Consider the following 16,545-nt stretch of genomic DNA (forward strand, 5'->3'; position numbering starts at 1 on the left):
ATGCATTTTTTTCTGGACAAATGTTTGACCGAATTCAGCTTAATTACCTACAAAATACTCATTAAAAGAGATTACATCTCGAATGATCAATAAATAAAAATGTACCTCGATTTTTAATAACATTTTCGAAAACGACGTTTCTCGACCAGAGAAGCACATTTTGAGTATTTTTTCAATATTTTCAAATATAACCACTGAAACCATTATTTTTGTACTTTTTGCTTTAATCCAAGCAAATGTAACGATATTCATTCAAAAAACTGTTTAAACTCAATTTTCAATAAGAAATCGTTGTTACGGATTTTGTATCTTGAAGAAAAAAACATGCGATTTTTTCGGTACACTTTTGAATGCATTTTCTTCTGGACAAATTTTTGACCGAATTCGGCTTAATTACCTATAAAATACTCATTAAAAGTGATTTCATCTCGATTGATCAATAAATAAAAATGTACCTCGATTTTTAATACCTTTTTCGAAAACGACGTTTCTCGAGCAGAAAAGCACATTTTGAGAATTTTTTCACTATTTTCAAATATAACCACTGAAACCATTATTTTTGTATTTTTTGCTTTAATTCAAGCAAATGTAACGATATTCATTCAAAAACCTGTTTAAATTCAATTTTCAATAAGAAATCGTTGTCACGGATTTTGTATCTTGAAGAAAAAACATACGATTTTTTCGGTTCACTTTTGAATACATTTTTTTCTGGACAAATGTTTGACCGAATTCAGCTTAATTACCTACAAAATACTCATTAAAAGAGATTACATCTCGAATGATCAATAAATAAAAATGTACCTCGATTTTTAATAACATTTTCGAAAACGACGTTTCTCGACCAGAGAAGCACATTTTGAGTATTTTTTCAATATTTTCAAATATAACCACTGAAACCATTATTTTTGTACTTTTTGCTTTAATCCAAGCAAATGTAACGATATTCATTCAAAAAACTGTTTAAACTCAATTTTCAATAAGAAATCGTTGTTACGGATTTTGTATCTTGAAGAAAAAAACATGCGATTTTTTCGGTACACTTTTGAATGCATTTTCTTCTGGACAAATTTTTGACCGAATTCGGCTTAATTACCTATAAAATACTCATTAAAAGTGATTTCATCTCGATTGATCAATAAATAAAAATGTACCTCGATTTTTAATACCTTTTTCGAAAACGACGTTTCTCGAGCAGAAAAGCACATTTTGAGAATTTTTTCACTATTTTCAAATATAACCACTGAAACCATTATTTTTGTATTTTTTGCTTTAATTCAAGCAAATGTAACGATATTCATTCAAAAACCTGTTTAAATTCAATTTTCAATAAGAAATCGTTGTCACGGATTTTGTATCTTGAAGAAAAAAACATGCGATTTTTTCGGTACACTTTTTAATGCATTTTTTCTGGACAAATTTTTGACCGAATTCAGCTTAATTACCTACAAAATACTCATTAAAAGTAATTACATCTCGATTGATCAATAAATAAAAATGTACCTCGATTTTTAATAACATTTTCGAAAACGACGTTTCTCGAGCAGAAAAGCACATTTTGAGAATTTTTTCACTATTTTCAAATATAACCACTGAAACCATTATTTTTGTATTTTTTGCTTTAATTCAAGCAAATGTAACGATATTCATTCAAAAACTGTTTAAATTCAATTTTCAATAAGAAATCGTTGTCACGGATTTTGTATCTTGAGGAAAAAACATGCGATTTTTTCGGTACACTTTGGAATGCATTTTTTTCTAGACAAATTTTTGACCGAATTCAGCTTAATTACCTACAAAATACTCATTAAAAGTGATTACATCTCGATTGATCAATAAATAAAAATGTACCTCGATTTTTAATAACATTTTCGAAAACGACGTTTCTCGACCAGAGAAGCACATTTTGAGTATTTTTTCAGTATTTTCAAATATAACCACTGAAACCATTATTTTTGTACTTTTTGCTTTAATTCAAGCAAATGTAACGATATTCATTCAAAAAACTGTTTAAATTCAATTTTCAATAAGAAATCGTTGTTACGGATTTTGTATCTTGAAGAAAAAAAACATGCGATTTTTTCGGTACACTTTTGAATGCATTTTCTTCTGGACAAATTTTTGACCGAATTCGGCTTAATTACCTATAAAATACTCATTAAAAGTGATTTCATCTCGATTGATCAATAAATAAAAATGTACCTCGATTTTTAATACCTTTTTCGAAAACGACGTTTCTCGACCAGAAAAGCGCATTTTGAGAATTTTTTCACTATTTTCAAATATAACCACTGAAACCATTATTTTTGTATTTTTTGCTTTAATTCAAGCAAATGTAACGATATTCATTCAAAAACCTGTTTAAATTCAATTTTCAATAAGAAATCGTTGTCACGGATTTTTATCTTGAAGAAAAAAAACACGCGTTTTTTTCGGTACACTTTTGAATGCATTTTTTTCTGGACAAATTTTTGACCGACTTAAGCTTAATGACCTATGAATTACTCATTAAAAGTGATTTCATCTCGATTGATCAATAAATAAAAATGTACCTCGATTTTTAATACCTTTTTCAAAATCGACGTTTCTCGACCAGAAAAGCACATTTTGAGAATTTTTTCACTATTTTCAAATATAACCACTGAAACGATTATTTTTGTATTTTTTGCTTTATTTCAAGCAAATGTAACGATATTCATTCAAAAAACTGTTTAAATTCAATTTTCAATAAGAAATCGTTGTCACGGATTTTGTATCTTGAAGAAAAAAAATGCGATTTTTTCGGTACACTTTTGAATGCATTTTTTTCTGGACAAATTTTCAAATATAACCACTGAAACCATTATTTTTGTATTTTTTGCTGTAAATATTTTTTGAATTACAGCAAAAAATGCAAAAATAATGGTTTCAGTGGTTATATTTGAAAATAGTGAAAAAATTCTCAAAATGTGCTTTTCTGGTCGAGAAACGTCGATTTTGAAAATGGTATTAAAAATCGAGGTACATTTTTATTTATTGATCAATCGAGATGAAATCACTTTTATTGAGCATTTTGTAGGTAATTAAGCTGAGTACGGTCAAAAATTTGTCCTGAAAAAATGCATTCAAAAGTGTACCGAAAAAATCGCATGTTGCATGTTTTTTTTCTTCAAGATACAAAATCCGTGACAATGATTTCTTACTGAAAATTGAATTTGAACAGTTTTTTGAATAAATATCGTTACATTTGCTTGAATTACAGCAAAAAATACAAAAATAATGGTTTCAGTGGTTATATTTGAAAATAGTGAAAAAATACTCAAAATGTGCTTCTCTGGTCGAGAAACGTCGTTTTCGAAAATGTTATTAAAAATCGAGGTACATTTTTATTTATTGATCAATCGAGATGTAATCACTTTTAATGAGTATTTTGTAGGTAATTAAGCTGAATTCGTTCAAAAATTTGTCCAGAAAAAATGCATTCAAAAGTGTACCGAAAAAATCGCATGTTTTTTTTCTTCAAGATACAAAATCCGTGACAACGATTTCTTATTGAAAATTGAATTTAAACAGTTTTTTAATGAATATCGTTACATTTGCTTGAATTAAAGCAAAAAGTACAAAAATAATCCTTTCAGTAGTTATATTTGAAAATATTGAAAAAGTACTCAAAATGTGCATCTCTGGTCGAGAAACGTCGTTTTCGAAAATGTTATTAAAAATCGAGGTACATTTTTATTTATTGATCAATGGAGATGAAATCACTTTTATTGAGTATTTTGTAGGTAATTAAGCTGAATTCGGTCAAAAATTTGTCCAGAAAAAAATGCATTCAAAAGTGTACCGAAAAATCGCATTTTTTTTTCTTCAAGATACAAAATCCGTGACAACGATTTCTTACTGAAAATTCATTTTGAACAGTTTTTTGAATGAATATCGTTACATTTGCTTGAATTACAGCAAAAAATACAAAAATAATGGTTTCAGTGGTTATATTTGAAAATAGTGAAAAAATTCTCAAAATGTGCTTCTCTGGTCGAGAAACGTCGTATTGAAAATGGTATTAAAAATCAAGGTACATTTTTATTTATTGATCAATCGAGATGAAATCACTTTTATTGAGTATTTTGTAGGTATAATATTAAGCCGAATTCGGTCAAAAATTTGTCCAGATGAAAAAAATGCATTCAAAAGTGTACCGAAAAAATCGCATGTTTTTTTTCTTCAAGATATAAAATCCGTGACATCGATTTCTTATTGAAAATTGAATTTAAACAGTTTTTTGAATGAATATCGTTACATTTGCTTGAATTAAAGCAAAAAGTACAAAAATAATGGTTTCAGTGGTTATATTTGAAAATATTGAAAAAATACTCAAAATGTGCTTCTCTGGTCGAGAAACGTCGTTTTCGAAAATGTTATTAAAAATCGAGGTACATTTTTATTTATTGATCAATCGAGATGTAATCACTTTTAATGAGTATTTTGTAGGTAATTAAGCTGAATTCGTTCAAAAATTTGTCCAGAAAAAATGCATTCAAAAGTGTACTGAAAAAATCGCATGTTTTTTTTCTTCAAGATACAAAATCCGTGACAACGATTTCTTATGGAAAATTGAATTTAAACAGTTTTTTTAAAGAATATCGTTACATTTGCTTGATAATTTAATTAAGCTGAATACGGTCAAAAATTTGTTCACAAAAAATGCATTCAAAAGTGTACCGAAAAAATCGCGTGTTCTTTTTCTTCAAGATACAAAATCCGTGACAACGATTTCTTACTGAAAATTGAATTTGAACAGTTTTTTGAATGAATATCGTTACATTTGCTTGAATTACAGCAAAAAATACAAAAATAATGGTTTCAGTGGTTATATTTGAAAATAGTGAAAAAATTCTCAAAATGTGCTTCTCTGGTCGAGAAACGTCGATTTTGAAAATGGTATTAAAAATCAAGGTACATTTTTATTTATTGATCAATCGAGATGAAATCACTTTTATTGAGTATTTTGTAGGTAATTAAGCTGAATACGGTCAAAAATTTGTCCACAAAAAATGCATTCAAAAGTGTACCGAAAAAATCGCATGTTTTTTTTCTTCAAGATACAAAATCCGTGACAACGATTTCTTATTGAAAATTGAATTTAAACAGTTTTTTGAATGAATATCGTTACATTTGCTTGAATTAAAGCAAAAAGTACAAAAATAATCCTTTCAGTAGTTATATTTGAAAATATTGAAAAAGTACTCAAAATGTGCATCTCTGGTCGAGAAACGTCGTTTTCGAAAATGTTATTAAAAATCGAGGTACATTTTTATTTATTGATCAATGGAGATGAAATCACTTTTATTGAGTATTTTGTAGGTAATTAAGCTGAATTCGGTCAAAAATTTGTCCAGAAAAAAATGCATTCAAAAGTGTACCGAAAAAATCGCATGTTTTTTTTCTTCAAGATACAAAATCCGTGACAACGATTTCTTACTGAAAATTCATTTTGAACAGTTTTTTGAATGAATATCGTTACATTTGCTTGAATTACAGCAAAAAATACAAAAATAATGGTTTCAGTGGTTATATTTGAAAATAGTGAAAAATTCTCAAAATGTGCTTCTCTGGTCGAGAAACGTCGTATTGAAAATGGTATTAAAAATCAAGGTACATTTTTATTTATTGATCAATCGAGATGAAATCACTTTTATTGAGTATTTTGTAGGTATAATATTAAGCCGAATTCGGTCAAAAATTTGTCCAGATGAAAAAAATGCATTCAAAAGTGTACCGAAAAAATCGCATGTTTTTTTTCTTCAAGATACAAAATCCGTGACATCGATTTCTTATTGAAAATTGAATTTAAACAGTTTTTTGAATGAATATCGTTACATTTGCTTGAATTAAAGCAAAAAGTACAAAAATAATGGTTTCAGTGGTTATATTTGAAAATATTGAAAAAATACCCAAAATGTGCTTCTCTGGTCGAGAAACGTCGTTTTCGAAAATGTTATTAAAAATCGAGGTACATTTTTATTTATTGATCAATCGAGATGAAATCACTTTTAATGAGTAATTTGTAGGTAATTAAGCTGAATTCGGTGAAAAATTTGTCCAGAAAAAATTGCATTCAAAGTGTACCGAAAAAATCGCATGTTTTTTTTCTTCAAGATACAAAATCCGTGACAACGATTTCTTATTGAAAATTGAATTTGAACAGTTTTTTGAATGAATATCGTTACATTTGCTTGAATTACAGCAAAAAATACAAAAATAATGGTTTCAGTGGTTATATTTGAAAATAGTGAAAAAATTCTCAAAATGTGCTTCTCTGGTCGAGAAACGTCGATTTTGAAAATGGTATTAAAAATCAGGTACATTTTTATTTATTGATCAATCGAGATGAAATCACTTTTAATGAGTATTTTATAGGTAATTAAGCCGAATTCGTTCAAAAATATGTCCAGAAAAAAATGCATTCAAAAGTGTACCGAAAAAATCGCATGTTTTTTTTCTTCAAGATACAAAATCCGTGACAACGATTTCTTATTGAAAATTGAATTTAAACAGTTTTTTGAATGAATATCGTTACATTTGCTTGAATTAAAGCAAAAAGTACAAAAATAATCCTTTCAGTAGTTATATTTGAAAATATTGAAAAAGTACTCAAAATGTGCATCTCTGGTCGAGAAACGTCGTTTTCGAAAATGTTATTAAAAATCGAGGTACATTTTTATTTATTGATCAATGGAGATGAAATCACTTTTAATGAGTATTTTGTAGGTAATTAAGCCGAATTCGGTCAAAAATTTGTCCAGATGAAAAAAATGCATTCAAAAGTGTACCGAAAAAATCGCATGTTTTTTTTCTTCAAGATACAAAATCCGTGACATCGATTTCTTATTGAAAATTGAATTTAAACAGTTTTTTGAATGAATATCGTTATATTTGCTTGAATTAAAGCAAAAAGTACAAAAATAATGGTTTCAGTGGTTATATTTGAAAATATTGAAAAAATACTCAAAATGTGCTTCTCTGGTCGAGAAACGTCGTTTTCGAAAATGTTATTAAAAATCGAGGTACATTTTTATTTATTGATCAATCGAGATGTAATCACTTTTAATGAGTATTTTGTAGGTAATTAAGCTGAATTCGTTCAAAAATTTGTCCAGAAAAAATGCATTCAAAAGTGTACTGAAAAAATCGCATGTTTTTTTTCTTCAAGATACAAAATCCGTGACAACGATTTCTTATGGAAAATTGAATTTAAACAGTTTTTTTAAAGAATATCGTTACATTTGCTTGATAATTTAATTAAGCTGAATACGGTCAAAAATTTGTTCACAAAAAATGCATTCAAAAGTGTACCGAAAAAATCGCGTGTTCTTTTTCTTCAAGATACAAAATCCGTGACAACGATTTCTTACTGAAAATTGAATTTGAACAGTTTTTTGAATGAATATCGTTACATTTGCTTGAATTACAGCAAAAAATACAAAAATAATGGTTTCAGTGGTTATATTTGAAAATAGTGAAAAAATTCTCAAAATGTGCTTCTCTGGTCGAGAAACGTCGATTTTGAAAATGGTATTAAAAATCAAGGTACATTTTTATTTATTGATCAATCGAGATGAAATCACTTTTATTGAGTATTTTGTAGGTAATTAAGCTGAATACGGTCAAAAATTTGTCCACAAAAAATGCATTCAAAAGTGTACCGAAAAAATCGCATGTTTTTTTTCTTCAAGATACAAAATCCGTGACAACGATTTCTTATTGAAAATTGAATTTAAACAGTTTTTTGAATGAATATCGTTACATTTGCTTGAATTAAAGCAAAAAGTACAAAAATAATCCTTTCAGTAGTTATATTTGAAAATATTGAAAAAGTACTCAAAATGTGCATCTCTGGTCGAGAAACGTCGTTTTCGAAAATGTTATTAAAAATCGAGGTACATTTTTATTTATTGATCAATGGAGATGAAATCACTTTTATTGAGTATTTTGTAGGTAATTAAGCTGAATTCGGTCAAAAATTTGTCCAGAAAAAAATGCATTCAAAAGTGTACCGAAAAAATCGCATGTTTTTTTTCTTCAAGATACAAAATCCGTGACAACGATTTCTTACTGAAAATTCATTTTGAACAGTTTTTTGAATGAATATCGTTACATTTGCTTGAATTACAGCAAAAAATACAAAAATAATGGTTTCAGTGGTTATATTTGAAAATAGTGAAAAATTCTCAAAATGTGCTTCTCTGGTCGAGAAACGTCGTATTGAAAATGGTATTAAAAATCAAGGTACATTTTTATTTATTGATCAATCGAGATGAAATCACTTTTATTGAGTATTTTGTAGGTATAATATTAAGCCGAATTCGGTCAAAAATTTGTCCAGATGAAAAAAATGCATTCAAAAGTGTACCGAAAAAATCGCATGTTTTTTTTCTTCAAGATACAAAATCCGTGACATCGATTTCTTATTGAAAATTGAATTTAAACAGTTTTTTGAATGAATATCGTTACATTTGCTTGAATTAAAGCAAAAAGTACAAAAATAATGGTTTCAGTGGTTATATTTGAAAATATTGAAAAAATACCCAAAATGTGCTTCTCTGGTCGAGAAACGTCGTTTTCGAAAATGTTATTAAAAATCGAGGTACATTTTTATTTATTGATCAATCGAGATGAAATCACTTTTAATGAGTAATTTGTAGGTAATTAAGCTGAATTCGGTGAAAAATTTGTCCAGAAAAAATTGCATTCAAAGTGTACCGAAAAAATCGCATGTTTTTTTTCTTCAAGATACAAAATCCGTGACAACGATTTCTTATTGAAAATTGAATTTGAACAGTTTTTTGAATGAATATCGTTACATTTGCTTGAATTACAGCAAAAAATACAAAAATAATGGTTTCAGTGGTTATATTTGAAAATAGTGAAAAAATTCTCAAAATGTGCTTCTCTGGTCGAGAAACGTCGATTTTGAAAATGGTATTAAAAATCAGGTACATTTTTATTTATTGATCAATCGAGATGAAATCACTTTTAATGAGTATTTTATAGGTAATTAAGCCGAATTCGTTCAAAAATATGTCCAGAAAAAAATGCATTCAAAAGTGTACCGAAAAAATCGCATGTTTTTTTTCTTCAAGATACAAAATCCGTGACAACGATTTCTTATTGAAAATTGAATTTAAACAGTTTTTTGAATGAATATCGTTACATTTGCTTGAATTAAAGCAAAAAGTACAAAAATAATCCTTTCAGTAGTTATATTTGAAAATATTGAAAAAGTACTCAAAATGTGCATCTCTGGTCGAGAAACGTCGTTTTCGAAAATGTTATTAAAAATCGAGGTACATTTTTATTTATTGATCAATGGAGATGAAATCACTTTTAATGAGTATTTTGTAGGTAATTAAGCCGAATTCGGTCAAAAATTTGTCCAGATGAAAAAAATGCATTCAAAAGTGTACCGAAAAAATCGCATGTTTTTTTTCTTCAAGATACAAAATCCGTGACATCGATTTCTTATTGAAAATTGAATTTAAACAGTTTTTTGAATGAATATCGTTATATTTGCTTGAATTAAAGCAAAAAGTACAAAAATAATGGTTTCAGTGGTTATATTTGAAAATATTGAAAAAATACTCAAAATGTGCTTCTCTGGTCGAGAAACGTCGTTTTCGAAAATGTTATTAAAAATCGAGGTACATTTTTATTTATTGATCAATCGAGATGTAATCACTTTTAATGAGTATTTTGTAGGTAATTAAGCTGAATTCGTTCAAAAATTTGTCCAGAAAAAATGCATTCAAAAGTGTACCGAAAAAATCGCATGTTTTTTTTCTTCAAGATACAAAATCCGTGACAACGATTTCTTATTGAAAATTGAATTTAAACAGTTTTTTTAAAGAATATCGTTACATTTGCTTGATAATTTAATTAAGCTGAATACGGTCAAAAATTTGTTCACAAAAAATGCATTCAAAAGTGTACCGAAAAAATCGCGTGTTCTTTTTCTTCAAGATACAAAATCCGTGGCAACGATTTCTTACTGAAAATTGAATTTGAACAGTTTTTTGAATGAATATCGTTACATTTGCTTGAATTACAGCAAAAAATACAAAAATAATGGTTTCAGTGGTTATATTTGAAAATAGTGAAAAAATTCTCAAAATGTGCTTCTCTGGTCGAGAAACGTCGATTTTGAAAATGGTATTAAAAATCAAGGTACATTTTTATTTATTGATCAATCGAGATGAAATCACTTTTATTGAGTATTTTGTAGGTAATTAAGCTGAATACGGTCAAAAATTTGTCCACAAAAAATGCATTCAAAAGTGTACCGAAAAAATCGCATGTTTTTTTTCTTCAAGATACAAAATCCGTGACAACGATTTCTTATTGAAAATTGAATTTAAACAGTTTTTTGAATGAATATCGTTACATTTGCTTGAATTAAAGCAAAAAGTACAAAAATAATCCTTTCAGTAGTTATATTTGAAAATATTGAAAAAGTACTCAAAATGTGCATCTCTGGTCGAGAAACGTCGTTTTCGAAAATGTTATTAAAAATCGAGGTACATTTTTATTTATTGATCAATGGAGATGAAATCACTTTTATTGAGTATTTTGTAGGTATAATATTAAGCCGAATTCGGTCAAAAATTTGTCCAGATGAAAAAAATGCATTCAAAAGTGTACCGAAAAAACCGCATGTTTTTTTTCTTCAAGATACAAAATCCGTGACATCGATTTCTTATTGAAAATTGAATTTAAACAGTTTTTTGAATGAATATCGTTACATTTGCTTGAATTAAAGCAAAAAATACAAAAATAATGGTTTCAGTGGTTATATTTGAAAATATTGAAAAAATACTCAAAATGTGCTTCTCTGGTCGAGAAACGTCGTTTTCGAAAATGTTATTAAAAATCGAGGTACATTTTTATTTATTGATCAATCGAGATGAAATCACTTTTAATGAGTAATTTGTAGGTAATTAAGCTGAATTCGGTGAAAAATTTGTCCAGAAAAAATTGCATTCAAAGTGTACCGAAAAAATCGCATGTTTTTTTTCTTCAAGATACAAAATCCGTGACAACGATTTCTTATTGAAAATTGAATTTGAACAGTTTATTGAATGAATATCGTTACATTTGCTTGAATTACAGCAAAAAATACAAAAATAATGGTTTCAGTGGTTATATTTGAAAATAGTGAAAAAATTCTCAAAATGTGCTTCTCTGGTCGAGAAACGTCGATTTTGAAAATGGTATTAAAAATCAGGTACATTTTTATTTATTGATCAATCGAGATGAAATCACTTTTAATGAGTATTTTATAGGTAATTAAGCCGAATTCGTTCAAAAATATGTCCAGAAAAAAATGCATTCAAAAGTGTACCGAAAAAATCGCATGTTTTTTTTCTTCAAGATACAAAATCCGTGACAACGATTTCTTATTGAAAATTGAATTTAAACAGTTTTTTGAATGAATATCGTTACATTTGCTTGAATTAAAGCAAAAAGTACAAAAATAATCCTTTCAGTAGTTATATTTGAAAATATTGAAAAAGTACTCAAAATGTGCATCTCTGGTCGAGAAACGTCGTTTTCGAAAATGTTATTAAAAATCGAGGTACATTTTTATTTATTGATCAATGGAGATGAAATCACTTTTAATGAGTATTTTGTAGGTAATTAAGCCGAATTCGGTCAAAAATTTGTCCAGATGAAAAAAATGCATTCAAAAGTGTACCGAAAAAACCGCATGTTTTTTTTCTTCAAGATACAAAATCCGTGACATCGATTTCTTATTGAAAATTGAATTTAAACAGTTTTTTGAATGAATATCGTTATATTTGCTTGAATTAAAGCAAAAAGTACAAAAATAATGGTTTCAGTGGTTATATTTGAAAATATTGAAAAAATACTCAAAATGTGCTTCTCTGGTCGAGAAACGTCGTTTTCGAAAATGTTATTAAAAATCGAGGTACATTTTTATTTATTGATCAATCGAGATGTAATCACTTTTAATGAGTATTTTGTAGGTAATTAAGCTGAATTCGTTCAAAAATTTGTCCAGAAAAAATGCATTCAAAAGTGTACCGAAAAAATCGCATGTTTTTTTTCTTCAAGATACAAAATCCGTGACAACGATTTCTTATTGAAAATTGAATTTAAACAGTTTTTTTAAAGAATATCGTTACATTTGCTTGATAATTTAATTAAGCTGAATACGGTCAAAAATTTGTTCACAAAAAATGCATTCAAAAGTGTACCGAAAAAATCGCGTGTTCTTTTTCTTCAAGATACAAAATCCGTGGCAACGATTTCTTACTGAAAATTGAATTTGAACAGTTTTTTGAATGAATATCGTTACATTTGCTTGAATTACAGCAAAAAATACAAAAATAATGGTTTCAGTGGTTATATTTGAAAATAGTGAAAAAATTCTCAAAATGTGCTTCTCTGGTCGAGAAACGTCGATTTTGAAAATGGTATTAAAAATCAAGGTACATTTTTATTTATTGATCAATCGAGATGAAATCACTTTTATTGAGTATTTTGTAGGTAATTAAGCTGAATACGGTCAAAAATTTGTCCACAAAAAATGCATTCAAAAGTGTACCGAAAAAATCGCATGTTTTTTTTCTTCAAGATACAAAATCCGTGACAACGATTTCTTATTGAAAATTGAATTTAAACAGTTTTTTGAATGAATATCGTTACATTTGCTTGAATTAAAGCAAAAAGTACAAAAATAATCCTTTCAGTAGTTATATTTGAAAATATTGAAAAAGTACTCAAAATGTGCATCTCTGGTCGAGAAACGTCGTTTTCGAAAATGTTATTAAAAATCGAGGTACATTTTTATTTATTGATCAATGGAGATGAAATCACTTTTATTGAGTATTTTGTAGGTATAATATTAAGCCGAATTCGGTCAAAAATTTGTCCAGATGAAAAAAATGCATTCAAAAGTGTACCGAAAAAACCGCATGTTTTTTTTCTTCAAGATACAAAATCCGTGACATCGATTTCTTATTGAAAATTGAATTTAAACAGTTTTTTGAATGAATATCGTTACATTTGCTTGAATTAAAGCAAAAAATACAAAAATAATGGTTTCAGTGGTTATATTTGAAAATATTGAAAAAATACTCAAAATGTGCTTCTCTGGTCGAGAAACGTCGTTTTCGAAAATGTTATTAAAAATCGAGGTACATTTTTATTTATTGATCAATCGAGATGAAATCACTTTTAATGAGTAATTTGTAGGTAATTAAGCTGAATTCGGTGAAAAATTTGTCCAGAAAAAATTGCATTCAAAGTGTACCGAAAAAATCGCATGTTTTTTTTCTTCAAGATACAAAATCCGTGACAACGATTTCTTATTAAAAATTGAATTTGAACAGTTTATTGAATGAATATCGTTACATTTGCTTGAATTACAGCAAAAAATACAAAAATAATGGTTTCAGTGGTTATATTTGAAAATAGTGAAAAAATTCTCAAAATGTGCTTCTCTAGTCGAGAAACGTCGATTTTGAAAATGGTATTAAAAATCAGGTACATTTTTATTTATTGATCAATCGAGATGAAATCACTTTTAATGAGTATTTTATAGGTAATTAAGCCGAATTCGTTCAAAAATTTGTCCAGAAAAAAATGCATTCAAAAGTGTACCGAAAAAATCGCATGTTTTTTTTCTTCAAGATACAAAATCCGTGACAACGATTTCTTATTGAAAATTGAATTTAAACAGTTTTTTGAATGAATATCGTTACATTTGCTTGAATTAAAGCAAAAAGTACAAAAATAATCCTTTCAGTAGTTATATTTGAAAATATTGAAAAAGTACTCAAAATGTGCATCTCTGGTCGAGAAACGTCGTTTTCGAAAATGTTATTAAAAATCGAGGTACATTTTTATTTATTGATCAATGGAGATGAAATCACTTTTAATGAGTATTTTGTAGGTAACTAAGCTGAATTCGGTCAAAAATTTGTCCAGAAAAAAATGCATTCAAAAGTGTACCGAAAAAATCGCATGTTTTTTTTCTTCAAGATACAAAATCCGTGACAACGATTTCTTATGAAAATTCATTTTGAACAGTTTTTTGAATGAATATCGTTACATTTGCTTGAATTACAGCAAAAAATACAAAAATAATGGTTTCAGTGGTTATATTTGAAAATAGTGAAAAAATTCTCAAAATGTGCTTCTCTGGTCGAGAAACGTCGATTTTGAAAATGGTGTTAAAATTCAAGGTACATTTTTATTTATTGATCAATCGAGATGAAATCACTTTTATTGACTATTTTGTAGGTATAATATTAAGCCGAATTCGGTCAAAAATTTGTCCAGAAGAAAATGCATTCAAAAGTGTACCGAAAAAATCGCGTGTTCTTTTTCTTCAAGATACAAAATCCGTGACAACGATTTCTTACTGAAAATTGAATTTGAACAGTTTTTTGAATGAATATCGTTACATTTGCTTGATAATTTAATTAAGCTGAAAACGGTCAAAAATTTGTTCACAAAAAATGCATTCAAAAGTGTACCGAAAAAATCGCGTGTTCTTTTTCTTCAAGATACAAAATCCGTGACAACGATTTCTTACTGAAAATTGAATTTGAACAGTTTTTTGAATGAATATCGTTACATTTGCTTGAATTACAGCAGAAAATACAAAAATAATGGTTTCAGTGGTTATATTTGAAAATAGTGAAAAAATTCTCAAAATGTGCTTCTCTGGTCGAGAAACGTCGATTTTGAAAATGGTATTAAAAATCAAGGTACATTTTTATTTATTGATCAATCGAGATGAAATCACTTTTATTGAGTATTTTGTAGGTAATTAAGCTGAATACGGTCAAAAATTTGTCCACAAAAAATGCATTCAAAAGTGTACCGAAAAAATCGCATGTTTTTTTTCTTCAAGATACAAAATCCGTGACAACGATTTCTTATTGAAAATTGAATTTTAACAGTTTTTTGAATGAATATCGTTACATTTGCTTGAATTAAAGCAAAAAGTACAAAAATAATCCTTTCAGTAGTTATATTTGAAAATATTGAAAAAGTACTCAAAATGTGCATCTCTGGTCGAGAAACGTCGTTTTCGAAAATGTTATTAAAAATCGAGGTACATTTTTATTTATTGATCAATGGAGATGAAATCACTTTTAATGAGTATTTTGTAGGTAATTAAGCTGAATTCGGTCAAAAATTTGTCTAGAAAAAAATGCATTCAAAAGTGTACCGAAAAAATCGCATGTTTTTTTCTTCAAGATACAAAATCCGTGACAACGATTTCTTACTGAAAATTCATTTTGAACAGTTTTTTGAATGAATATCGTTACATTTGCTTGAATTACAGCAAAAAATACAAAAATAATGGTTTCAGTGGTTATATTTGAAAATAGTGAAAAAATTTTCAAAATGTGCTTCTCTGGTCGAGAAACGTCGATTTTGATAATGGTATTAAAATTCAAGGTACATTTTTATTTATTGATCAATCGAGATGAAATCACTTTTATTGAGTATTTTGTAGGTATAATATTAAGCCGAATTCGGTCAAAAATTCGTCCAGAAGAAAATGCATTCAAAAGTGTACCGAAAAAATCGCGTGTTCTTTTTCTTCAAGATACAAAATCCGTGACAAGGATTTCTTACTGAAAATTGAATTTGAACAGTTTTTTGAATGAATATCGTTACATTTGCTTGATAATTTAATTAAGCTGAATACGGTCAAAAATTTGTTCACAAAAAATGCATTCAAAAGTGTACCGAAAAAATCGCGTGTTCTTTTTCTTCAAGATACAAAATCCGTGACAACGATTTCTTACTGAAAATTGAATTTGAACAGTTTTTTGAATGAATATCGTTACATTTGCTTGAATTACAGCAAAAAATACAAAAATAATGGTTTCAGTGGTTATATTTGAAAATAGTGAAAAAATTCTCAAAATGTGCTTCTCTGGTCGAGAAACGTCGATTTTGAAAATGGTATTAAAAATCAAGGTACATTTTTATTTATTGATCAATCGAGATGAAATCACTTTTATTGAGTATTTTGTAGGTAATTAAGCTGAATACGGTCAAAAATTTGTCCACAAAAAATGCATTCAAAAGTGTACCGAAAAAATCGCATGTTTTTTTTCTTCAAGATACAAAATCCGTGACAACGATTTCTTATTGAAAATTGAATTTTAACAGTTTTTTGAATGAATATCGTTACATTTGCTTGAATTAAAGCAAAAAGTACAAAAATAATCCTTTCAGTAGTTATATTTGAAAATATTGAAAAAGTACTCAAAATGTGCATCTCTGGTCGAGAAACGTCGTTTTCGAAAATGTTATTAAAAATCGAGGTACATTTTTATTTATTGATCAATGGAGATGAAATCACTTTTAATGAGTATTTTGTAGGTAATTAAGCTGAATTCGGTCAAAAATTTGTCTAGAAAAAAATGCATTCAAAAGTGTACCGAAAAAATCGCATGTTTTTTTCTTCAAGATACAAAATCCGTGACAACGATTTCTTACTGAAAATTCATTTTGAAC

This window comes from Phalangium opilio, unplaced genomic scaffold (genome assembly GCF_054372755.1).
Source record: "Phalangium opilio isolate 3A_F unplaced genomic scaffold, DU_Popi_V2 ptg000101l_1, whole genome shotgun sequence".
Lineage (NCBI taxonomy): Eukaryota > Metazoa > Arthropoda > Arachnida > Opiliones > Phalangiidae > Phalangium > Phalangium opilio.